The sequence below is a fragment of the Acipenser ruthenus genome, chromosome 39, assembly GCF_902713425.1.
Source record: "Acipenser ruthenus chromosome 39, fAciRut3.2 maternal haplotype, whole genome shotgun sequence".
NCBI lineage: Eukaryota > Metazoa > Chordata > Actinopteri > Acipenseriformes > Acipenseridae > Acipenser > Acipenser ruthenus.
Genome location: NC_081227.1, coordinates 8,571,038 through 8,596,842, shown reverse-complemented (window position 1 = coordinate 8,596,842; position 25,805 = coordinate 8,571,038). Strand labels below are relative to the sequence as shown.

The 25,805-nt window shown below is 39.6% G+C and overlaps 17 non-coding genes across 17 annotated transcripts; all 17 read right to left on the bottom strand.

Moving 5' to 3' along the window:
- Positions 1 to 675: 675 nt before the first annotated feature.
- Positions 676 to 747, bottom strand: trnaa-ugc (transfer RNA alanine (anticodon UGC)). The gene has a single exon. It is a non-coding gene; the product is annotated as a tRNA-Ala (tRNA).
- A 1,204-nt stretch (positions 748 to 1,951) lies between these two features.
- trnaa-ugc (transfer RNA alanine (anticodon UGC)) lies at positions 1,952 to 2,023 on the bottom strand. The gene has a single exon. It is a non-coding gene; the product is annotated as a tRNA-Ala (tRNA).
- Positions 2,024 to 3,276: 1,253 nt separating this feature from the next.
- On the bottom strand, positions 3,277 to 3,348 carry trnaa-ugc (transfer RNA alanine (anticodon UGC)). Its single transcript has one exon. It is a non-coding gene; the product is annotated as a tRNA-Ala (tRNA).
- A 1,247-nt stretch (positions 3,349 to 4,595) lies between these two features.
- trnaa-ugc (transfer RNA alanine (anticodon UGC)) lies at positions 4,596 to 4,667 on the bottom strand. The gene has a single exon. It is a non-coding gene; the product is annotated as a tRNA-Ala (tRNA).
- A 1,218-nt stretch (positions 4,668 to 5,885) lies between these two features.
- Positions 5,886 to 5,957, bottom strand: trnaa-ugc (transfer RNA alanine (anticodon UGC)). The gene has a single exon. It is a non-coding gene; the product is annotated as a tRNA-Ala (tRNA).
- A 1,213-nt stretch (positions 5,958 to 7,170) lies between these two features.
- On the bottom strand, positions 7,171 to 7,242 carry trnaa-ugc (transfer RNA alanine (anticodon UGC)). The gene has a single exon. It is a non-coding gene; the product is annotated as a tRNA-Ala (tRNA).
- A 1,215-nt stretch (positions 7,243 to 8,457) lies between these two features.
- On the bottom strand, positions 8,458 to 8,529 carry trnaa-ugc (transfer RNA alanine (anticodon UGC)). Its single transcript has one exon. It is a non-coding gene; the product is annotated as a tRNA-Ala (tRNA).
- A 1,241-nt stretch (positions 8,530 to 9,770) lies between these two features.
- Positions 9,771 to 9,842, bottom strand: trnaa-cgc (transfer RNA alanine (anticodon CGC)). The gene has a single exon. It is a non-coding gene; the product is annotated as a tRNA-Ala (tRNA).
- Positions 9,843 to 11,053: 1,211 nt separating this feature from the next.
- On the bottom strand, positions 11,054 to 11,125 carry trnaa-ugc (transfer RNA alanine (anticodon UGC)). Its single transcript has one exon. It is a non-coding gene; the product is annotated as a tRNA-Ala (tRNA).
- A 1,230-nt stretch (positions 11,126 to 12,355) lies between these two features.
- Positions 12,356 to 12,427, bottom strand: trnaa-ugc (transfer RNA alanine (anticodon UGC)). Its single transcript has one exon. It is a non-coding gene; the product is annotated as a tRNA-Ala (tRNA).
- Positions 12,428 to 13,639: 1,212 nt separating this feature from the next.
- Positions 13,640 to 13,711, bottom strand: trnaa-ugc (transfer RNA alanine (anticodon UGC)). The gene has a single exon. It is a non-coding gene; the product is annotated as a tRNA-Ala (tRNA).
- Positions 13,712 to 14,923: 1,212 nt separating this feature from the next.
- On the bottom strand, positions 14,924 to 14,995 carry trnaa-ugc (transfer RNA alanine (anticodon UGC)). Its single transcript has one exon. It is a non-coding gene; the product is annotated as a tRNA-Ala (tRNA).
- A 1,237-nt stretch (positions 14,996 to 16,232) lies between these two features.
- trnaa-ugc (transfer RNA alanine (anticodon UGC)) lies at positions 16,233 to 16,304 on the bottom strand. The gene has a single exon. It is a non-coding gene; the product is annotated as a tRNA-Ala (tRNA).
- Positions 16,305 to 21,694: 5,390 nt separating this feature from the next.
- Positions 21,695 to 21,766, bottom strand: trnaa-ugc (transfer RNA alanine (anticodon UGC)). Its single transcript has one exon. It is a non-coding gene; the product is annotated as a tRNA-Ala (tRNA).
- A 1,031-nt stretch (positions 21,767 to 22,797) lies between these two features.
- trnaa-ugc (transfer RNA alanine (anticodon UGC)) lies at positions 22,798 to 22,869 on the bottom strand. The gene has a single exon. It is a non-coding gene; the product is annotated as a tRNA-Ala (tRNA).
- Positions 22,870 to 23,982: 1,113 nt separating this feature from the next.
- Positions 23,983 to 24,055, bottom strand: trnaa-ugc (transfer RNA alanine (anticodon UGC)). The gene has a single exon. It is a non-coding gene; the product is annotated as a tRNA-Ala (tRNA).
- A 1,214-nt stretch (positions 24,056 to 25,269) lies between these two features.
- trnaa-ugc (transfer RNA alanine (anticodon UGC)) lies at positions 25,270 to 25,341 on the bottom strand. Its single transcript has one exon. It is a non-coding gene; the product is annotated as a tRNA-Ala (tRNA).
- Positions 25,342 to 25,805: the final 464 nt, after the last annotated feature.

Here is a 25,805-nt window from a genome sequence, read left to right as displayed (position 1 = left end):
TGTAATCTGGATACAAATTATCTGGATTTGTAATCCTATATTTTGTGATCGAGATTACTTTTTAAAATGCTGGACTTTTTAATCGCAGTTATTCATAATATGGATAATCCAGCAGTGACATTTTCTGAACAAATGGATCAAAACGATCCAGCTTACAAGTTTTGAAGAACCGGCTCCTGGAGCATATCTCTTTTGTGTCTCCCTCTGGTCCTGTTATTCTGATTAATTTAGCTTCAATGACAACATTAATCATGTGAAACGGAGAAGATAAGAAGACTTTTTTTTTGTAATGGCATGGCTAATAGATGGATGGATAGAGAGAAGGAGAAAGTTAAAAATAATAATATTTATTTTTAGATAAAAATACCTTTTTTGTAATGGTATGGCTAATAGATGGATGGATAGAGAGAAGGAAAGAGGTAAAAAATAATATTTATTTTTAGAAATCAAAATATAGATAGAGAAAAAAAAAAATATATATATATATATATGTTTATAATTATTAATCAAAAGTTAGATAGTGATTAATAAAATAAATAATATTGACATTTATAAATCAAAAGTTGGATAGATTGATTGAATGAATGAAACCAGAAAGGGCTGGGTGATGGAAGAGAGTTTTTAATAAACAACAAATTGTGATTTCATGGAAGAACGGGGTAAAGAAATACCACCTGGAGATGCCGGGGATTGAACCCGGGGCCTCATACATGCAAATCATGCGCTCTACCACTGAGCTACATCCCCTGTTGGTTTTGAGTCCTTGCTTTGTGCAACTGGCCCCTTTGATTTCCAGGGTAAGCTGTGTGCTTTGCTTTCCATCCTGAAATGTGTGTGTGTTCTTACCTCAACTTTGCCGTGCCAGTTACAACAGTGCAGGGCTCTGTGGCGCAATGGATAGTGTGCTGGACTTTTAGACTGGCTGTGTAGTGTGATGCAAAGGTTGCGGGTTTGAGTTCCGCCAGAGTTGTAAATGTTTATGTGTGTTTTTTTGGATTAATTTGATTGAAACCCAGGATCTCCTGTTTACAAGGCAGGTGCTTTAACCATCTAAGCCGCAATGCCCCACACTTGCCAGCTGCTCGGTGTGCTAAACTGAAGGTCTACAAAACTGTCCCAGGACTTGGTGGACAGTAAGGTTATTTTGTTTTGACAGCTTCCCTCAATTTTTCTGAGATCTCCTCACGGTGCTCCATGTGGTGCACTTGTTTTGTGTGTGGTACTTATACGGCAGGATGCTGCGGTTGTGAGTTGGAGGCTCACCGGGAGCTGCTTTTTCAAAATTTGTAATCTGGATACAAATTATCTGGATTTGTAATCCTATATTTTGTGATCGAGATTACTTTTTAAAATGCTGTACTTTTTAATCGCAATTATTCATAATATGGATAATCCAGCAGTGACATTTTCTGAACAAATGGATCAAAACGATCCAGATTACAAGTTTTGAAGAAGCGGCTCCTGGAGCATATCTCTTTTGTGTCTCCCTCTGGTCATGTTATTCTGATTAATTTAGCTTCAATGACAACATTAATCATGTGAAACGGAGAAGATAAGAAGACTTTTTTTTTGTAATGGCATGGCTAATAGATGGATGGATAGAGAGAAGGAGAATGTTAAAAATAATAATATTTATTTTTAGATAAAAAGACCTTTTTTGTAATGGTATGGCTAATAGATGGATGGATAGAGAGAAGGAAAGAGGTAAAAAATAATATTTATTTTTAGGAATCAAAATATAGATAGAGAAAAAATATATATATATATGTTTATAATTATGAATCAAAAGTTAGATAGTGATTAATAAAATAAATAATATTGACATTTATAAATCAAAAGATAGATAGATTGATTGAATGAATGAAACCAGAAAGGGCTGGGTGATGGAAGAGAGTTTTTAATTAACAACAAATTGTGATTTCATGGAAGAACGGGGTAAAGAAATACCACCTGGAGATGCCGGGGATTGAACCCGGGGCCTCATACATGCAAAGCATGCGCTCTACCACTGAGCTACATCCCCTGTTGGCATTGAGTGCTTGCTTTGTGCAACTGGCCCCTTTGATTTCCAGAGTAAGCTGTGTGCTTTGCTTTCCATCCTGAAATGTGTGTGTTTTCTTACCTCAACTTTGCCGTGCCAGTTACAACAGTGCAGGGCTCTGTGGCGCAATGGATAGTGTGCTGGACTTTTAGACTGGCTGTGTAGTGTGATGCAAAGGTTGCGGGTTTGAGTTCCGCCAGAGTTGTAAATGTTTAAGTGTGTGTTTTTGGATTAATTTGATTCAAACCCAGGATCTCCTGTTTACAAGGCAGGTGCTTTAACCATCTAAGCCGCAATGCTCCACACTTGCCAGCTGCTCGGTGTGCTAAACTGAAGGTCTACAAAACTGTCCCAGGACTTGGTGGACAGTAAGGTTATTTTGTTTTGACAGCTTCCCTCAATTTTTCTGAGATCTCCTCACGGTGCTCCATGTGGTGCACTTGTTTTGTGTGTGGTACTTATACGGCAGGATGCTGCGGTTGTGAGTTGGAGGCTCACCGGGAGCTGCTTTTTCAAAATTTGTAATCTGGATACAAATTATCTGGATTTGTAATCCTATATTTTGTGATCGAGATTACTTTTTAAAATGCTGCACTTTTTAATCGCAATTATTCATAATATGGATAATCCAGCAGTGACATTTTCTGAACAAATGGATCAAAACGATCCAGATTACAAGTTTTGAAGAAGCGGCTCCTGGAGCATATCTCTTTTGTGTCTCCCTCTGGTCCTGTTATTCTGATTAATTTAGCTTCAATGACAACATTAATCATGTGAAACGGAGAAGAAAAGAAGACTTTTTTTTTGTAATGGCATGGCTAATAGATGGATGGATAGAGAGAAGGAGAAAGTTAAAAATAATAATATTTATTTTTAGATAAAAAATACCTTTTTTGTAATGGTATGGCTAATAGATGGATGGATAGAGAGAAGGAAAGAGGTAAAAAATAATATTTATTTTTAGAAATCAAAATATAGATAGAGAAAATATATATATATATATATATATATATATATATATATATATATATATATATATATATATATATATGTTTATAATTATGAATCAAAAGTTAGATAGTGATTAATAAAATAAATAATATTGACATTTATAAATCAAAAGATAGATAGAGTGATTGAATGAATGAAACCAGAAAGGGCTGGGTGATGGAAGAGAGTTTTTAATAAAAAACAAATTGTGATTTCATGGAAGAACGGGGTAAAGAAATACCACCTGGAGATGCCAGGGATTGAACCCGGGGCCTCATACATGCAAAGCATGCGCTCTACCACTGAGCTACATCCCCTGTTGGCATTGAGTCCTTGCTTTGTGCAACTGGCCCCTTTGATTTCCAGGGTAAGCTGTGTGCTTTGCTTTCCATCCTGAAATGTGTGTGTTTTCTTACCTCAACTTTGCCGTGCCAGTTACAACAGTGCAGGACTCTGTGGCGCAATGTATAGTGTGCTGGACTTTTAGACTGGCTGTGTAGTGTGATGCAAAGGTTGCGGGTTTGAGTTCCGCCAGAGTTGTAAATGTTTAAGTGTGTGTTTTTGGATTAATTTGATTCAAACCCAGGATCTCCTGTTTACAAGGCAGGTGCTTTAACCATCTAAGCCGCAATGCCCCACACTTGCCAGCTGCTCGGTGTGCTAAACTGAAGGTCTACAAAACTGTCCCAGACCTTGGTGGACAGTAAGGTTATTTTGTTTTGACAGCTTCCCTCAATTTTTCTGAGATCTCCTCACGGTGCTCCATGTGGTGCACTTGTTTTGTGTGTGGTACTTATACGGCAGGATGCTGCGGTTGTGAGTTGGAGGCTCACCGGGAGCTGCTTTTTCAAAATTTGTAATCTGGATACAAATTATCTGGATTTGTAATCCTATATTTTGTGATCGAGATTACTTTTTAAAATGCTGCACTTTTTAATCGCAATTATTCATAATATGGATAATCCAGCAGTGACATTTTCTGAACAAATGGATCAAAACGATCCAGATTACAAGTTTTGAAGAAGCGGCTCCTGGAGCATATCTCTTTTGTGTCTCCCTCTGGTCCTGTTATTCTGATTAATTTAGCTTCAATGACAACATTAATCATGTGAAACGGAGAAGATAAGAAGACTTTTTTTTTGTAATGGCATGGCTAATAGATGGATGGATAGAGAGAAGGAGAAAGTTAAAAATAATAATATTTATTTTTAGATAAAAAATACCTTTTTTGTAATGGTATGGCTAATAGATGGATGGATAGAGAGAAGGAAAGAGGTAAAAAATAATATTTATTTTTAGAAATCAAAATATAGATAGAGAAAATATATATATATATATATATATATATATATATATATATATATATATATATATATATATGTTTATAATTATGAATCAAAAGTTAGATAGTGATTAATAAAATAAATAATATTGACATTTATAAATCAAAAGATAGATAGAGTGATTGAATGAATGAAACCAGAAAGGGCTGGGTGATGGAAGAGAGTTTTTAATAAAAAACAAATTGTGATTTCATGGAAGAACGGGGTAAAGAAATACCACCTGGAGATGCCAGGGATTGAACCCGGGGCCTCATACATGCAAAGCATGCGCTCTACCACTGAGCTACATCCCCTGTTGGCATTGAGTCCTTGCTTTGTGCAACTGGCCCCTTTGATTTCCAGGGTAAGCTGTGTGCTTTGCTTTCCATCCTGAAATGTGTGTGTTTTCTTACCTCAACTTTGCCGTGCCAGTTACAACAGTGCAGGGCTCTGTGGCGCAATGTATAGTGTGCTGGACTTTTAGACTGGCTGTGTAGTGTGATGCAAAGGTTGCGGGTTTGAGTTCCGCCAGAGTTGTAAATGTTTAAGTGTGTGTTTTTGGATTAATTTGATTCAAACCCAGGATCTCCTGTTTACAAGGCAGGTGCTTTAACCATCTAAGCCGCATTGCCCCACACTTGCCAGCTGCTCGGTGTGCTAAACTGAAGGTCTACAAAACTGTCCCAGACCTTGGTGGACAGTAAGGTTATTTTGTTTTGACAGCTTCCCTCAATTTTTCTGAGATCTCCTCACGGTGCTCCATGTGGTGCACTTGTTTTGTGTGTGGTACTTATACGGCAGGATGCTGCGGTTGTGAGTTGGAGGCTCACCGGGAGCTGCTTTTTCAAAATTTGTAATCTGGATACAAATTATCTGGATTTGTAATCCTATATTTTGTGATTGAGATTACTTTTTAAAATGCTGCACTTTTTAATCGCAATTATTCATAATATGGATAATCCAGCAGTGACATTTTCTGAACAAATGGATCAAAACGATCCAGATTACAAGTTTTGAAGAAGCGGCTCCTGGAGCATATCTCTTTTGTGTCTCCCTCTGGTCCTGTTATTCTGATTAATTTAGCTTCAATGACAACATTAATCATGTGAAACGGAGAAGATAAGAAGACTTTTTTTTTGTAATGGCATGGCTAATAGATGGATGGATAGAGAGAAGGAGAAAGTTAAAAATAATAATATTTATTTTTAGATAAAAAATACCTTTTTTGTAATGGTATGGCTAATAGATGGATGGATAGAGAGAAGGAAAGAGGTAAAAAATAATATTTATTTTTAGAAATCAAAATATAGATAGAGAAAAATATATATATATATATATATATATATATGTTTATAATTATGAATCAAAAGTTAGATAGTGATTAATAAAATAAATAATATTGACATTTATAAATCAAAAGATAGATAGATTGATTGAATGAATGAAACCAGAAAGGGCTGGGTGATGGAAGAGAGTTTTTAATAAACAACAAATTGTGATTTCATGGAAGAACTGGGTAAAGAAATACCACCTGGAGATGCCGGGGATTGAACCCGGGGCCTCATACATGCAAAGCATGCGCTCTACCACTGAGCTACATCCCCTGTTGGCATTGAGTCCTTGCTTTGTGCAACTGGCCCCTTTGATTTCCAGGGTAAGCTGTGTGCTTTGCTTTCCATCCTGAAATGTGTGTGTTTTCTTACCTCAACTTTGCCGTGCCAGTTACAACAGTGCAGGGCTCTGTGGCGCAATGTATAGTGTGCTGGACTTTTAGACTGGCTGTGTAGTGTGATGCAAAGGTTGCGGGTTTGAGTTCCGCCAGAGTTGTAAATGTTTAAGTGTGTGTTTTTGGATTAATTTGATTCAAACCCAGGATCTCCTGTTTACAAGGCAGGTGCTTTAACCATCTAAGCCGCAATGCCCCACACTTGCCAGCTGCTCGGTGTGCTAAACTGAAGGTCTACAAAACTGTCCCAGACCTTGGTGGACAGTAAGGTTATTTTGTTTTGACAGCTTCCCTCAATTTTTCTGAGATCTCCTCACGGTGCTCCATGTGGTGCACTTGTTTTGTGTGTGGTACTTATACGGCAGGATGCTGCGGTTGTGAGTTGGAGGCTCACCGGGAGCTGCTTTTTCAAAACTTGTAATCTGGATACAAATTATCTGGATTTGTAATCCTATATTTTGTGATCGAGATTACTTTTTAAAATGCTGCACATTTTAATCGCAATTATTCATAATATGGATAATCCAGCTGTGACATTTTCTGAACAAATGGATCAAAACGATCCAGATTACAAGTTTTGAAGAAGCGGCTCCTGGAGCATATCTCTTTTGTGTCTCCCTCTGGTCCTGTTATTCTGATTAATTTAGCTTCAATGACAACATTAATCATGTGAAACGGAGAAGATAAGAAGACTTTTTTTTGTAATGGCATGGCTAATAGATGGATGGATAGAGAGAAGGAGAAAGTTAAAAATAATAATATTTATTTTTAGATAAAAAGACCTTTTTTGTAATGGTATGGCTAATAGATGGATGGATAGAGAGAAGGAAAGAGGTAAAAAATAATATTTATTTTTAGAAATCAAAATATAGATAGAGAAAAAATATATATATATATATGTTTATAATTATGAATCAAAAGTTAGATAGTGATTAATAAAATAAATAATATTGACATTTATAAATCAAAAGATGGATAGATAGATAGATTGATTGAATGAATGAAACCAGAAAGGGCTGGGTGATGGAAGAGAGTTTTTAATAAACAACAAATTGTGATTTCATGGAAGAACGGGGTAAAGAAATACCACCTGGAGATGCTGGGGATTGAACCCGGGGCCTCATACATGCAAAGCATGCGCTCTACCACTGAGCTACATCCCCTGTTGGTTTTGAGTCCTTGCTTTGTGCAACTGGCCCCTTTGATTTCCAGGGTAAGCTGTGTGCTTTGCTTTCCATCCTGAAATGTGTGTGTTTTCTTACCTCAACTTTGCCGTGCCAGTTACAACAGTGCAGGGCTCTGTGGCGCAATGGATAGTGTGCTGGACTTTTAGACTGGCTGTGTAGTGTGATGCAAAGGTTGCGGGTTTGAGTTCCGCCAGAGTTGTAAATGTTTAAGTGTGTGTTTTTGGATTAATTTGATTCAAACCCAGGATCTCCTGTTTACAAGGCAGGTGCTTTAACCATCTAAGCCGCAATGCCCCACACTTGCCAGCTGCTCGGTGTGCTAAACTGAAGGTCTACAAAACTGTCCCAGGACTTGGTGGACAGTAAGGTTATTTTGTTTTGACAGCTTCCCTCAATTTTTCTGAGATCTCCTCACGGTGCTCCATGTGGTGCACTTGTTTTGTGTGTGGTACTTATACGGCAGGATGCTGCGGGTTGTGAGTTGGAGGCTCACCGGGAGCTGCTTTTTCAAAACTTGTAATCTGGATACAAATTATCTGGATTTGTAATCCTATATTTTGTGATCGAGATTACTTTTTAAAATGCTGGACATTTTAATCGCAATTATTCATAATATGGATAATCCAGCAGTGACATTTTCTGAACAAATGGATCAAAACGATCCAGATTACAAGTTTTGAAGAACCGGCTCCTGGAGCATATCTCTTTTGTGTCTCCCTCTGGTCCTGTTATTCTGATTAATTTAGCTTCAATGACAACATTAATCATGTGAAACGGAGAAGATAAGAAGACTTTTTTTTTGTAATGGCATGGCTAATAGATGGATGGATAGAGAGAAGGAGAAAGTTAAAAATAATAATATTTATTTTTAGATAAAAAGACCTTTTTTGTAATGGTATGGCTAATAGATGGATGGATAGAGAGAAGGAAAGAGGTAAAAAATAATATTTATTTTTAGAAATCAAAATATAGATAGAGAATATATATATATATATATATATATATATGTTTATAATTATGAATCAAAAGTTAGATAGTGATTAATAAAATAAATAATATTGACATTTATAAATCAAAAGCTGGATAGATTGATTGAATGAATGAAACCAGAAAGGGCTGGGTGATGGAAGAGAGTTTTTAATTAACAACAAATTGTGATTTCATGGAAGAACGGGGTAAAGAAATACCACCTGGAGATGCCGGGGATTGAACCCAGGGCCTCATACATGCAAAACATGCGCTCTACCACTGAGCTACATCCCCTGTTGGCATTGAGTGCTTGCTTTGTGCAACTGGCGCCTTTGATTTCCAGGGTAAGCTGTGTGCTTTGCTTTCCATCCTGAAATGTGTGTGTTTTTTACCTCAACTTTGCCGTGCCAGTTACAACAGTGCAGGGCTCTGTGGCGCAATGGATAGTGTGCTGGACTTTTAGACTGGCTGTGTAGTGTGATGCAAAGGTTGCGGGTTTGAGTTCCACCAGAGTTGTAAATGTTTATGTGTGTGTTTTTGGATTAATTTGATTGAAACCCAGGATCTCCTGTTTACAAGGCTGGTGCTTTAACCATCTTAGCCACAATGCTCCACACTTGCCAGCAGCTCGGTGTGCTAAACTGAAGGTCTACAAAACTGTCCCAGACCTTGGTGGACAGTAAGGTTATTTTGTTTTGACAGCTTCCCTCAATTTTTCTGAGATCTCCTCACGGTGCTCCATGTGGTGCACTTGTTTTGTGTGTGGTACTTATACGGCAGGATGCTGCGGTTGTGAGTTGGAGGCTCACCGGGAGCTGCTTTTTCAAAACTTGTAATCTGGATACAAATTATCTGGATTTGTAATCCTATATTTTGTGATCGAGATTACTTTTTAAAATGCTGCACATTTTAATCGCAATTATTCATAATATGGATAATCCAGCTGTGACATTTTCTGAACAAATGGATCAAAACGATCCAGATTACAAATTTTGAAGAACCGGCTCCTGGAGCATATCTCTTTTGTGTCTCCCTCTGGTCCTGTTATTCTGATTAATTTAGCTTCAATGACAACATTAATCATGTGAAACGGAGAAGATAAGAAGACTTTTTTTTTGTAATGGCATGGCTAATAGATGGATGGATAGAGAGAAGGAGAAAGTTAAAAATAATAATATTTATTTTTAGATAAAAATACCTTTTTTGTAATGGTATGGCTAATAGATGGATGGATAGAGAGAAGGAAAGAGGTAAAAAATAATATTTATTTTTAGAAATCAAAATATAGATAGAGAATATATATATATATATATATATATATATATATATATATATATATATATATATATATGTTTATAATTATGAATCAAAAGTTAGATAGTGATTAATAAAATAAATAATATTGACATTTATAAATCAAAAGCTGGATAGATTGATTGAATGAATGAAACCAGAAAGGGCTGGGTGATGGAAGAGAGTTTTTAATTAACAACAAATTGTGATTTCATGGAAGAACGGGGTAAAGAAATACCACCTGGAGATGCCGGGGATTGAACCCAGGGCCTCATACATGCGAAACATGCGCTCTACCACTGAGCTACATCCCCTGTTGGCATTGAGTGCTTGCTTTGTGCAACTGGCGCCTTTGATTTCCAGGGTAAGCTGTGTGCTTTGCTTTCCATCCTGAAATGTGTGTGTTTTTTTACCTCAACTTTGCCGTGCCAGTTACAACAGTGCAGGGCTCTGTGGCGCAATGGATAGTGTGCTGGACTTTTAGACTGGCTGTGTAGTGTGATGCAAAGGTTGCGGGTTTGAGTTCCACCAGAGTTGTAAATGTTTATGTGTGTGTTTTTGGATTAATTTGATTGAAACCCAGGATCTCCTGTTTACAAGGCAGGTGCTTTAACCATCTTAGCCACAATGCTCCACACTTGCCAGCTGCTCGGTGTGCTAAACTGAAGGTCTACAAAACTGTCCCAGGACTTGGTGGACAGTAAGGTTATTTTGTTTTGACAGCTTCCCTCAATTTTTCTGAGATCTCCTCACGGTGCTCCATGTGGTGCACTTGTTTTGTGTGTGGTACTTATACGGCAGGATGCTGCGGTTGTGAGTTGGAGGCTCACCGGGAGCTGCTTTTTCAAAATTTGTAATCTGGATACAAATTATCTGGATTTGTAATCCTATATTTTGTGATCGAGATTACTTTTTAAAATGCTGCACTTTTTAATCGCAATTATTCATAATATGGATAATCCAGCAGTGACATTTTCTGAACAAATGGATCAAAACGATCCAGATTACAGGTTTTGAAGAAGCGGCTCCTGGAGCATATCTCTTTTGTGTCTCCCTCTGGTCCTGTTATTCTGATTAATTTAGCTTCAATGACAACATTAATCATGTGAAACGGAGAAGAAAAGAAGACTTTTTTTTTGTAATGGCATGGCTAATAGATGGATGGATAGAGAGAAGGAGAAAGTTAAAAATAATGATATTTATTTTTAGATAAAAATACCTTTTTTGTAATGGTATGGCTAATAGATGGATGGATAGAGAGAAGGAAAGAGGTAAAAAATAATATTTATTTTTAGAAATCAAAATATAGATAGAGAAAAAAATATATATATATATATATATGTTTATAATTATAAATCAAAAGTTAGATAGTGATTAATAAAATAAATAATATTGACATTTATAAATCAAAAGATAGATAGATTGATTGAATGAATGAAACCAGAAAGGTCTGGGTGATGGAAGAGAGTTTTTAATAAACAACAAATTGTGATTTCATGGAAGAACGGGTTAAAGAAATACCACCTGGAGATGCCGGGGATTGAACCCAGGGCATCATACATGCAAAACATGCGCTCTACCACTGAGCTACATCCCCTGTTGACATTGAGTCCTTGCTTTGTGCAACTGGCCCCTTTGATTTCCAGGGTAAGCTGTGTGCTTTGCTTTCCATCCTGAAATGTGTGTGTTTTCTTACCTCAACTTTGCCGTGCCAATTACAACAGTGCAGGGCTCTGTGGCGCAATGGATAGTGTGTTGGACTTTTAGACTGGCTGTGTAGTGTGATGCAAAGGTTGCGGGTTTGAGTTCCGCCAGAGTTGTAAATGTTTACGTGTGTTTTTTTGGATTAATTTGATTCAAACCCAGGATCTCCTGTTTACAAGGCAGGTGCTTTAACCATCTAAGCCGCAATGCCCCACACTTGCCAGCTGCTCGGTGTGCTAAACTGAAGGTCTAAAAAACTGTCCCAGGACTTGGTGGACAGTAAGGTTATTTTGTTTTGACAGCTTCCCTCAATTTTTCTGAGATCTCCTCACGGTGCTCCATGTGGTGCACTTGATTTGTGTGTGGTACTTATACGGCAGGATGCTGCGGTTGTGAGTTGGAAGCTCACCGGGAGCTGCTTTTTCAAAATTTGTAATCTGGATACAAATTATCTGGATTTGTAATCCTATATTTTGTGATCGAGATTACTTTTTAAAATGCTGGACTTTTTAATCGCAATTATTCATAATATGGATAATCCAGCAGTGACATTTTCTGAACAAATGGATCAAAACGATCCAGATTACAAGTTTTGAGGAAGCGGCTCCTGGAGCATATCTCTTTTGTGTCTCCCTCTGGTCCTGTTATTCTAATTAATTTAGCTTCAATGACAACATTAATCATGTGAAACGGAGAAGATAAGAAGACTTTTTTTTTGTAATGGCATGGCTAATAGATGGATGGATAGAGAGAAGGAGAAAGTTAAAAATAATAATATTTATTTTTAGATAAAAAGACCTTTTTTGTAATGGTATGGCTAATAGATGGATGGATAGAGAGAAGGAAATAGGTAAAAAATAATATTTATTTTTAGAAATCAAAATATAGATAGAGAATATATATATATATATATATATATATATATATATATATATATATATATGTTTATAATTATAAATCAAAAGTTAGATAGTGATTAATAAAATAAATAATATTGACATTTATAAATCAAAAGATAGATTGATTGAATGAATGAAACCAGAAAGGGCTGGGTGATGGAAGAGAGTTTTTAATAAACAACAAATTGTGATTTCATGGAAGAACTGGGTAAAGAAATACCACCTGGAGATGCCGGGGATTGAACCCAGGGCCTCAAACATGCAAAGCATGCGCTCTACCACTGAGCTACATCCCCTGTTGGCTTTGAGTCCTTGCTTTGTGCAACTGGCCCCTTTGATTTCCAGGGTAAGCTGTGTGCTTTGCTTTCCATCCTGAAATGTGTGTGTTTTCTTACCTCAAATTTGCCGTGCCAGTTACAACAGTGCAGGGCTCTGTGGCGCAATCTATAGTGTGCTGGACTTTTAGACTGGCTGTGTAGTGTGATGCAAAGGTTGCGGGTTTGAGTTCCGCCAGAGTTGTAAATGTTTACGTGTGTTTTTTTGGATTAATTTGATTCAAACCCAGGATCTCCTGTTTACAAGGCAGGTGTTTTAACCATCTAAGCCGCAATGCCCCACACTTGCCAGCTGCTCGGTGTGCTAAACTGAAGGTCTACAAAACTGTCCCAGGACTTGGTGGACAGTAAGGTTATTTTGTTTTGACAACTTCCCTCAATTTTTCTGAGATCTCCTCACGGTGCTCCATGTGGTGCACTTGATTTGTGTGTGGTACTTATATGGCAGGATGCTGCGGTTGTGAGTTGGAGGCTCACCGGGAGCTGCTTTTTCAAAATTTGTAATCTGGATACAAATTATCTGGATTTGTAATCCTATTTTTTGTGATCGAGATTACTTTTTAAAATGCTGGACTTTTTAATCGCAATTATTCATAATATGGATAATCCAGCAGTGACATTTTCTGAACAAATGGATCAAAACGATCCAGATTACAAGTTTTGAAGAACCGGCTCCTGGAGTATATCTCTTTTGTGTCTCCCTCTGGTCCTGTTATTCTGATTAATTTAGCTTCAATGACAACATTAATCATGTGAAACGGAGAAGATAAGAAGACTTTTTATTTGTAATGGCATGGCTAATAGATGGATGGATAGAGAGAAGGAGAAAGTTAAAAATAATAATATTTATTTTTAGATAAAAAGACCTTTTTTGTAATAGTATGGCTAATAGATGGATGGATAGAGAGAAGGAAAGAGGTAAAAAATAATATTTATTTTTAGAAATCAAAATATAGATAGAGAAAAAAAAAATATATATATGTTTATAATTATAAATCAAAAGTTAGATAGTGATTAATAAAATAAATAATATTGACATTTATAAATCAAAAGATAGATAGATAGATAGATTGATTGAATGAATGAAACCAGAAAGGGCTGGGTGATGGAAGAGAGTTTTTAATAAACAACAAATTGTGATTTCATGGAAGAACTGGGTAAAGAAATACCACCTGGAGATGCCGGGGATTGAACCCAGGGCCTCATACATGCAAAGCATGCGCTCTACCACTGAGCTACATCCCCTGTTGGCTTTGAGTCCTTGCTTTGTGCAACTGGCCCCTTTGATTTCCAGGGTAAGCTGTGTGCTTTGCTTTCCATCCTGAAATGTGTGTGTTTTCTTACCTCAAATTTGCCGTGCCAGTTACAACAGTGCAGGGCTCTGTGGCGCAATCTATAGTGTGCTGGACTTTTAGACTGGCTGTGTAGTGTGATGCAAAGGTTGCGGGTTTGAATTCCGCCAGAGTTGTAAATGTTTACGTGTGTTTTTTTGGATTAATTTGATTCAAACCCAGGATCTCCTGTTTACAAGGCAGGTGTTTTAACCATCTAAGCCGCAATGCCCCACACTTGCCAGCTGCTCGGTGTGCTAAACTGAAGGTCTACAAAACTGTCCCAGGACTTGGTGGACAGTAAGGTTATTTTGTTTTGACAACTTCCCTCAATTTTTCTGAGATCTCCTCACGGTGCTCCATGTGGTGCACTTGATTTGTGTGTGGTACTTATATGGCAGGATGCTGCGGTTGTGAGTTGGAGGCTCACCGGGAGCTGCTTTTTCAAAATTTGTAATCTGGATACAAATTATCTGGATTTGTAATCCTATTTTTTGTGATCGAGATTACTTTTTAAAATGCTGGACTTTTTAATCGCAATTATTCATAATATGGATAATCCAGCAGTGACATTTTCTGAACAAATGGATCAAAACGATCCAGATTACAAGTTTTGAAGAAGCGGCTCCTGGAGTATATCTCTTTTGTGTCTCCCTCTGGTCCTGTTATTCTGATTAATTTAGCTTCAATGACAACATTAATCATGTGAAACGGAGAAGATAAGAAGACTTTTTATTTGTAATGGCATGGCTAATAGATGGATGGATAGAGAGAAGGAGAAAGTTAAAAATAATAATATTTATTTTTAGATAAAAAGACCTTTTTTGTAATAGTATGGCTAATAGATGGATGGATAGAGAGAAGGAAAGAGGTAAAAAATAATATTTATTTTTAGAAATCAAAATATAGATAGAGAAAAAAAAAATATATATATGTTTATAATTATAAATCAAAAGTTAGATAGTGATTAATAAAATAAATAATATTGACATTTATAAATCAAAAGATAGATAGATAGATAGATTGATTGAATGAATGAAACCAGAAAGGGCTGGGTGATGGAAGAGAGTTTTTAATAAACAACAAATTGTGATTTCATGGAAGAACGGGGTAAAGAAATACCACCTGGAGATGCCGGGGATTGAACCCGGGGCCTCACACAGGCAAAGCATGCGCTCTACCACTGAGCTACATCCCCTGTTGGCATTGAGTCTTTGCTTTGTGCAACTGGCCCCTTTGATTTCCAGGGTAAGCTGTGTGCTTTGCTTTCCATCCTGAAATGTGTGTGTTTTCTTACCTCAACTTTGCTGTGCCAGTTACAACAGTGCAGGGCTCTGTGGCGCAATGGATAGAGTGCTGGACTTTTAGACTGGCTGTGTAGTGTGATGCAAAGGTTGCGGGTTTGAATTCCGCCAGAGTTGTAAATGTTTACGTGTGTTTTTTTGGATTAATTTGATTCAAACCCAGGATCTCCTGTTTACAAGGCAGGTGTTTTAACCATCTAAGCCACAATGCCCCACACTTGCCAGCTGCTCGGTGTGCTAAACTGAAGGTCTACAAAACTGTCCCAGGACTTGGTGGACAGTAAGGTTATTTTGTTTTGACAGCTTCCCTCAATTTTTCTGAGATCTCCTCACGGTGCTCCATGTGGTGCACTTGTTTTGTGTGTGGTACTTATACGGCAGGATGCTGCGGTTGTGAGTTGGAGGCTCACCGGGAGCTGCTTTTTCAAAACATGTAATCTGGATACAAATTATCTGGATTTGTAATCCTATATTTTGTGATCGAGATTACTTTTTAAAATGCTGGACTTTTTAATCGCAATTATTCATAATATGGATAATCCAGCAGTGACATTTTCTGAACAAATGGATCAAAACGATCCAGATTACAAGTTTTGAAGAACCGGCTCCTGGAGCATATCTCTTTTGTGTCTCCCTCTGGTCCTGTCATTCTGATTAATTTAGCTTCAATGACAACATTAATCATGTGAAACGGAGAAGATAAGAAGACTTTTTTTTTGTAATGGCATGGCTAATAGATGGATGGATAGAGAGAAGGAGAAAGTTAAAAATAATAATATTTATTTTTAGATAAAAAGACCTTTTTTGTAATGGTATGGCTAATAGATGGATGGATAGAGAGAAGGAAAGAGGTAAAAAATAATATTTATTTTTAGAAATCAAAATATAGATAGAGAAAAAAAAAAAAATATATATATATATATATATATATATATATATATATATATGTTTATAATTATAAATCAAAAGTTAGATAGTGATTAATAAAATAAATAATATTGACATTTATAAATCAAAAGATAGATAGATTGATTGAATGAATGAAACCAGAAAGGGCTGGGTGATGGAAGAGAGTTTTTAATAAACAACAAATTGTGATTTCATGGAAGAACGGGTTAAAGAAATACCACCTGGAGATGCCGGGGATTGAACCCTGGGCCTCATACATGCAAAACATGCGCTCTACCACTGAGCTACAACCCCTGTTGACATTGAGTCCTTGCTTTGTGCAACTGGCCCCTTTGATTACCAGGGTAAGCTGTGTGCTTTGCTTTCCATCCTGAAATGTGTGTGTTTTCTTACCTCAACTTTGCTGTGCCAGTTACAACAGTGCAGGGCTCTGTGGCGCAATGGATAGTGTGCTGGACTTTTAGACTGGCTGTGTAGTGTGATGCAAAGGTTGCGGGTTTGAATTCCGCCAGAGTTGTAAATGTTTACGTGTGTTTTTTTGGATTAATTTGATTCAAACCCAGGATCTCCTGTTTACAAGGCAGGTGCTTTAACCATCTAAGCCGCAATGCCCCACACTTGCCAGCTGCTCGGTGTGCTAAACTGAAGGTCTACAAAACTGTCCCAGGACTTGGTGGACAGTAAGGTTATTTTGTTTTGACAGCTTCCCTCAATTTTTCTGAGATCTCCTCACGGTGCTTCATGTGGTGCACTTGTTTTGTGTGTGGTACTTATACGGCAGGATGCTGCAGTTGTGAGTTGGAGGCTCACCGGGAGCTGCTTTTTCAAAATTTGTAATCTGGATACAAATTATCTGGATTTGTAATCCTATATTTTGTGATCGAGATTACTTTTTAAAATGCTGGACTTTTTAATCGCAATTATTCATAATATGGATAATCCAGCAGTGACATTTTCTGAACAAATGGATCAAAACGATCCAGATTACAAGTTTTGAAGAAGCGGCTCCTGGAGCATATCTCTTTTGTGTCTCCCTCTGGTCCTGTTATTCTGATTAATTTAGCTTCAATGCCAACATTAATCATGTGAAACGGAGAAGATAAGAAGACTTTTTTTTGTAATGGCATGGCTAATAGATGGATGGGTAGAGAGAAGGAGAAAGTTAAAAATAATAATATTTATTTTTAGATAAAAAGACCTTTTTTGTAATGGTATGGCTAATAGATGGATGGATAGAGAGAAGGAAAGAGGTAAAAAATAATATTTATTTTTAGAAATCAAAATATAGATAGAGAAAATATATATATGTATATATATATATAGAGAGAGAGCCGGGAGTCTAGCTGTGGGAGTCTACAGGTAACCAGAAATCTGAGGCAAGATAGGTAATTGGTCCTGCTCCTACTAATTTGTAATTAACTATTTAAGTATTATTTTTATTAGTTGGTGTTTCAATTTAGGGAGGAGTGTGTGTATGTGATTTTAAACCAGGTAGTGTGGTTATTTGAATATTTAGGTGATTTGCAATTTGTAACTTCTCAGGGAGGGTGGTTTGCATTTGGATTGGTCTCCACACAGCCTCCTGCAGTGGTGTGATCCCCTTTGAAGTGTGTAAAAGTATTGTCAATAGAGCAGTTAGCAGTTGTGCCAGTCCCCTTGCAAAGTGAGGTGGAACCCATCTAGGGTGTGCATATAATAGTGATCAGTCTACAGGAACCAGGGACTGAGGCAGATAGGCTAGCTCCTGCTTCAAGTAATCTTTAATTAACTACATTTGGTAACTCTGTAAGGTGGTGTTTGAATTAGCTGAGTTGGTGTGTGATTAGTACCAGGTGAGTGGTTTAATTGAATAGAAGTTGTTTTGCTATCTGATTGGTTTCCACGCAGTTGTTTTTTTTTTAAAATATATATTAAGCAGCCTATTTTAGCGCTAGCCAGACGTGCCAGCCAACCGAAGAGCCTCAACAAAAGAGCTGGGAGTCTAGCTGTGGGAGTCCAGCGAGGGGAGGCCTGCGCTGAGACACTGTTCCAATAGATCCAAACCTACCGGGGCTCTAGAAGAAGCTCTCTACTAGTCAGGTCTGTACCCTCCACCCTACTGCTCCCACTGTGCCTTTTGTCCTGCTATGACTGTCTCTCACATCCCTGTTCTGTCCTCCCGTCCTCGTCCTCTGCCCTCCCTCCGCTACTGCTCCTCTAACCCCTCTAACCTCATTTGTCTGCCTCTCCCCCCTCCCGCACACTCTCTGGTGCACTCTGGAACTGTCACTCTTCTGCTAACAAGCTGATTTCATCTCTGCCTTTGCCTCCCACCTCTCGCTCGATTTCCTTGCTCTCACTGAAACCTGGCTGTCCCCTGATAACACTGTTACTCCTGCTGCCCTGTCCTCTCTCTACGTCCTGTCCCATACCCCGCGTCTCACTGGACAGGGAGGTGGGACGGGTCTTCTCCTCTCTCCCTCCTTACTCTTTTCTGTCCCCTCCGATCTCATCTCACTCTCTGTCAGTACCTTTGAATTTCATGCAGTCCAACTAACCTTTCCCTGTCAACTCCTGCTCATTGTTCTGTACCGCCCCCCTGGGCCTCTCACTCACTTTCTGGATGAACTCGACTATCTACTCTCCTCCCTCCCCTCCCTGTCTACCCCGACTGTCCTGTTGGGTGACTTCAACATCCATCTCTCCAACCCCAGCCACTCTGCTGGATTCCTCCCTCTCCTACACTCCTTCGACTTCTGTCTCTCTCCGTCCCCTCCTACCCACAAAGCTGGCCGTCAACTGGACCTCACCTTCTCCAGGGCCTGCTGCCCCTCCACCCTCTCTGTCACCCCCCTGGACCTCTCTGATCACTATTTCATCTCTTTTTCTCTGTCTCTCCCCCCTCTCCCTGCTCCTCCTACCCCCACTGTCACCTCTCGCCATAACCTCCGCTCTCTCTCCCCCTCTGTCCTTGCCTCCACTGCTCTCTCTCACCTCCCTCCTATCGACTCCTTTTCACAACTCTCCGTAGACTCTGCTACCTCCACCCTCTTCTCCTCACTCACCTCCTCCCACGACTCCCTCTGTCCCCTCACCTCCCGTCCTGCTCGCCCCTCCCCTCCCCATCCCTGGCTCTCCTCTGCGCTCCGCTCGGCAAGAATCACACTGCGATCTGCTGAAAAGAAATGGAAGAGAACCAAACTCCCTGCTGCCCTAGACCTTTACCGCACTCTCCTCTCCTCCTTCTCCTCTACTCTCTCCTCTGCTAAATGTGCTTATTTCCAATCTGTAATCCAAGCCTCCACTAACAACCCACGTAAACTATTCTCTACCTTCTCCTCCCTCCTTAACCCTCCCCCCCTCCTCCTCCCTCCTCTATCTCCCCTGATGACTTTGCCTCCTTCTTCTCTTCTAAAATTTCAGATATCCGCAAACTCTTTAACACCTCTCCCTCCCCCGCACCCCCTCCCGCTCCAACTCCTACACCCACTGCAACCCCTACTAACTCACCCTCCTTCTCCACCTTCTTGCCCCTCTCAGACTCTGACCTCTCCTCCCTGCTCCAGGGTCACAAACCCACCACGTGTGCCTTGGACCCCCTCCCCACTCACCTCTTTCAAGCTGCTGCTCCTGCTCTACTCCCCTTCATCTCCTCCCTCCTCAACACCTCTCTACTTTCTGGTATCTTCCCCTCTGCCTTCAAAAAAGCCTCTATCACTCCCCTCCTCAAAAAACCTACCCTCGACCCCACCTCCCTCCAGAGCTACCGTCCTGTCTCCCTCCTGCCCTTCCTCTCCAAAACCCTCGAGCGGACTGTACACCGCCAGCTCTCTGCTTTCCTGTCCAACCACTCTCTGCTTGACCCTCTCCAATCTGGCTTCCGCTCTGCTCACTCTACTGAAACCGCCCTCCTGTCTGTCACCAACTCACTTAAATGTGCCCGAGCTGCCTCTCTCTCCTCTGTCCTAATTCTCCTCGACCTCTCTGCTGCCTTTGACACTGTTGATCACTCTATTCTACTATCATCTCTTGCTGACCTGGGGATCTCTGGCACTGCTCTGGCCTGGTTCTCCTCCTACCTCTCCAACCGCACTTACCAGGTAACCTGGCGTGGAGCAACCTCCACACCTCACCCTCTCTTAACTGGAGTCCCCCAAGGGTCAGTCTTGGGTCCTCTCCTGTTCTCTCTCTACCCGCTCCCTGGGCCCCCTCATTGCATCCTATGGTTTCTCATACCATTTCTATGCTGATGATGCTCAGATTTTCCTCTCCTTCCCCACCTCTGACTCCACCATCTCCTCCCGTATCTCTACCTGTCTGTCTGCTATTTCCTCCTGGATGCACTCGCATCACCTCAAACTCAACCTCTCTAAATCTGACCTCCTTTTCTTTCCCTCCTCCTCCCCCTCCTCTGGTCTCTCCATCTCTGTTCCTCTGGAATCTACCACACTCTCTCCCTCTTCCTCCGCTAAGAACCTTGGAGTCACCCTGGACCCCTGCCTCTCTTATTCCCAGCACATCTCCACTCTGGCACGCACTTGCCGATTCTTCCTGAGCAACATCCGAAGAATCCGACCCTTCCTCACCAACTATGCTACCCAGCTCCTGGTCCAGGCCCTGGTACTCTCCCGCCTAGACTACTGCAACTCCCTCCTGGCTGGCCTCCCTGCGTCCGCCACCCGTCCGCTCCAGCTCATCCAGAACTCTGCTGCCCGCCTAGTGTTCTCTCTGCCTCGCTTCGCCCACGCTACTCCACTACTCCGCTCGCTCCACTGGCTCCCGATCACCGCTCGCATCCAGTTCAAGACTCTTGTACTAGCCTACAGATGCCTTGACCAGTCTGCACCCAGCTACCTCCAGACCCTCATCTCTCCCTACACCCCCACTCGACCTCTCCGCTCCGCCTGCACTAGAAGACTAGCTCTACCACCGCTACGCTCCCCTGCCTCCAAAGCCCGCTACTTCTCCACCCTTGCTCCGCAGTGGTGGAATGACCTTCCTACAGATGTCAGGACTGCCCAGTCCCTGACCACATTCCGGCGCCTCCTTAAGACTCACCTCTTCAAAGAGCACCTGTAGAACTACTCTGTATCCTGGGACACTATCACCCTTCATGTAAATGTGCTTTATTTTAATCTTATCAGCCCCTATTTTACTGCATTTAATCCTGTACTTCAGAATACTGTAATCTGCCAAGTTTTTAACCTGTAGTACTTTGTATTTAATCACATCCTGATGTAACTATCACTATTTAATCATATCCTGATGTAACTATCACTATTACCTGCTGTATTATTGAATTGTGGTTTGTCAAACTTGTACTTTACTTGAACAAAAGTTATTGTATTTCTTGCTCTTATTGTATTACTTGTATTGTAACGCTTGAAATGTTTTTGCTTACGATTGTAAGTCGCCCTGGATAAGGGCGTCTGCTAAGAAATAAATAATAATAATAATATATATATATATATATATATATATATATATATATATATATATATATATATATATATATATATATGTTTATAATTATAAATCAAAAGTTAGATAGTGATTAATAAAATAAATAATATTGACATTTATAAATCAAAAGATAGATAGATTGATTGAATGAATGAAACCAGAAAGGTATGGGTGATGGAAGAGAGTTTTTAATAAACAACAAATTGTGATTTCATGGAAGAACGGGTTAAAGAAATACCACCTGGAGATGCCGGGGATTGAACCCGGGGCCTCATACATGCAAAGCATGCACTCTACCACTGAGCTACAACCCCTGTTGGTATTGAGTCCTTGCTTTGTGCAACTGGCCCCTTTGATTTCCAGGGTAAGCTGTGTGCTTTGCTTTCCATCCTGAAATGTGTGTGTTTTCTTACCTCAACTTTGCTGTGCCAGTTACAACAGTGCAGGGCTCTGTGGCGCAATGGATAGAGTGCTGGACTTTTAGACTGGCTGTGTAGTGTGATGCAAAGGTTGCAGGTTTGAGTTCCGCCAGAGTTGTAAATGTTTACGTGTGCCAGCTGCTCGGTGTGCTAAACTGAAGGTCTACAAAACTGTCCCAGGACTTGGTGGACAGTAAGGTTATTTTGTTTTGACAGCTTCCCTCAATTTTTCTGAGATCTCCTCACGGTGCTCCATGTGGTGCACTTGTTTTGTGTGTGGTACTTATACGGCAGGATGCTGCGGTTGTGAGTTGGAGGCTCACCGGGAGCTGCTTTTTCAAAATTTGTAATCTGGATACAAATTATCTGGATTTGTAATCCTATATTTTGTCATCGAGATTACTTTTTAAAATGCTGGACTTTTAAATCGCAATTATTCATAATATGGATAATCCAGCAGTGACATTTTCTGAACAAATGGATCAAAACGATCCAGATTAGAAGTTTTGAAGAACCGGCTCCTGGAGCATATCTCTTTTGTGTCTCCCTCTGGTCCTGTTATTCTGATTAATTTAGCTTCAATGACAACATTAATCATGTGAAACGGAGAAGATAAGAAGACTTTTTTTGTAATGGCATGGCTAATAGATGGATGGATAGAGAGAAGGAAAGAGGTAAAAAATAATATTTATTTTTAGAAATCAAAATATATATAGAGAAAAAAATATATATATATATGTATGTTTATAATTATAAATCAAAAGTTAGATAGTGATTAATAAAATAAATAATATTGACATTTATAAATCAAAAGATAGATAGATTGATTGAATGAATGAAACCAGAAAGGGCTGGGTGATGGAAAAGAGTTCTTAATAAACAACAAATTGTGATTTCATGGAAGAACGGGGTAATGAAATACCACCTGGAGATGCCGGGGATTGAACCCGGGGCCTCATACATGCAAAACATGCGCTCTACCACTGAGCTACATCCCCTGTTGGCTTTGAATCCTTGCTTTGTGCAACTGGCCCCTTTGATTTCCAGGGTAAGCTGTGTGCTTTGCTTTCCATCCTGAAATGTGTGTGTTTTCTTACCTCAAATTTGCCGTGCCAGTTACAACAGGGCAGGGCTCTGTGGTGCAATGTATAGTGTGCTGGACTTTTAGACTGGCTGTGTAGTGTGATGCAAGGGTTGCGGGTTTGAGTTCCGCCAGAGTTGTAAATGTTTACGTGTGTTTTTTTGGATTAATTTGATTCAAACCCAGGATCTCCTGTTTACAAGGCAGGTGTTTTAACCATCTAAGCCGCAATGCCCCACACTTGCCAGCTGCTCGGTGTCCTAAACTGAAGGTCTACAAAACTGTCCCAGGACTTGGTGGACAGTAAGGTTATTTTGTTTTGACAGCTTCCCTCAATTTTTCTGAGATCTCCTCACGGTGCTCCATGTGGTGCACTAGTTTTGTGTGTGGTACTTATACGGCAGGATGCTGCGGTTGTGAGTTGGAGGCTCACCGGGAGCTGCTTTTTCAAAACTTGTAATCTGGATACAAATTATCTGGATTTGTAATCCTATATTTTGTGATCGAGATTACTTTTTAAAATGCTGGACTTTTTAATCGCAATTATTCATAATATGGATAATCCAGCAGTGACATTTTCTGAACAAATGGATCAAAACGATCCAGATTACAAGTTTTGAAGAAGCGGCTCCTGGAGCATATCTCTTTTGTGTCTCCCTCTGGTCCTGTTATTCTGATTAATTTAGCTTCAATGACAACATTAATCATGTGAAACGGAGAAGATAAGAAGACTTTTTTTTGTAATGGCATGGCTAATAGATGGATGGATAGAGAGAAGGAAAGAGGTAAAAAATAATATTTATTTTTAGAAATCAAAATATAGATAGAGAAAAAAAATATATATATGTTTATAATTATAAATCAAAAGTTAGATAGTGATTAATAAAATAAATAATATTGACATTTACAACTCAAAAGATAGATAGATTGATTGAATGAATGAAACCAGAAAGGGCTGGGTGATGGAAGAGAGTTTTTAATAAACAACAAATTGTGATTTCATGGAAGAACGGGGTAAAGAAATACCACCTGGAGATGCCGGAGATTGAACCCGGGGCCCTCACACATGCAAAGCATACGCTCTACCACTGAGCTACATCCCCTGTTGGCTTTGAGTCTTTGCTTTGTGCAACTGGCCCCTTTGATTTCCAGGGTAAGCTGTGTGCTTTGCTTTCCATCCTGAAATGTGTGTGTTTTCTTACCTCAACTTTGCCGTGCCAGTTACAACAGTGCAGGGCTCTGTGGCGCAATGGATAGTGTGTTGGACTTTTAGACTGGCTGTGTAGTGTGATGCAAAGGTTGCGGGTTTGAGTTCCGCCAGAGTTGTAAATGTTTACGTGTGTTTTTTTGGATTAATTTGATTCAAACCCAGGATCTCCTGTTTACAAGGCAGGTGCTTTAACCATCTAAGCCGCAATGCCCCACACTTGCCAGCTGCTCGGTGTGCTAAACTGAAGGTCTACAAAACTGTCCCAGGACTTGGTGGACAGTAAGGTTATTTTGTTTTGACAGCTTCCCTCAATTTTTCTGAGATCTCCTCACGGTGCTCCATGTGGTGCACTTGTTTTGTGTGTGGTACTTATACGGCAGGATGCTGCGGTTGTGAGTTGGAGGCTCACCGGGAGCTGCTTTTTCAAAACTTGTAATCTGGATACAAATTATCTGGATTTGTAATCCTATATTTTGTGATCGAGATTACTTTTTAAAATGCTGGACTTTTTAATCGCAATTATTCATAATATGGATAATCCAGCAGTGACATTTTCTGAACAAATGGATCAAAACGATCCAGATCACAAGTTTTGAAGAACCGGCTCCTGGAGCATATCTCTTTTGTGTCTCCCTCTGGTCCTGTATTCTGATTAATTTAGCTTCAATGACAACATTAATCATGTGAAACGGAGAAGAAAAGAAGACTTTTTTTTTGTAATGGCATGGCTAATAGATGGATGGATAGAGAGAAGGAGAAAGTTAAAAATAATAATATTTATTTTTAGATAAAAATACCTTTTTTGTAATGGTATGGTTAATAGATGGATGGATAGAGAGAAGGAAAGAGGTAAAAAATAAAATTTATTTTTAGAAATCAAAATATAGATAGAGAAAAAAAATATATATATATATATATGTTTATAATTATAAATCAAAACTTAGATAGTGATTAATAAAAATAAATAATATTGACATTTATAAATCAAAAGTTAGATAGATAGATAGATTGAATGAATGAAACCAGAAAGGGCTGGGTGATGGAAGAGAGTTTTTAATAAACAACAAATTCTGATTTAATGGAAGAATGGGGTAAAGAAATACCACCTGGAGATGCCGGGGATTGAACCCGGGGCCTCATACATGCAAAACATGCGCTCTACCACTGAGCTACATCCCCTGTTGGCTTTTAGTCCTTGCTTTGTGCAACTGGCCCCTTTGATTTCCAGGGTAAGCTGTGTGCTTTGCTTTCCATCCTGAAATGTGTGTGTTTTCTTACCTCAACTTTGCTGTGCCAATTACAACAGTGCAGGGCTCTGTGGCGCAATGGATAGTGTGTTGGACTTTTAGACTGGCTGTGTAGTGTGATGCAAAGGTTGCGGGTTTGAGTTCCGCCAGAGTTGTAAATGTTTACGTGTGTTTTTTTGGATTAATTTGATTCAAACCCAGGATCTCCTGTTTACAAGGCAGGTGCTTTAACCATCTAAGCCGCAATGCCCCACACTTGCCAGCTGCTCGGTGTGCTAAACTGAAGGTCTACAAAACTGTCCCAGGACTTGGTGGACAGTAAGGTTATTTTGTTTTGACAGCTTCCCTCAATTTTTCTGAGATCTCCTCACGGTGCTCCATGTGGTGCACTTGTTT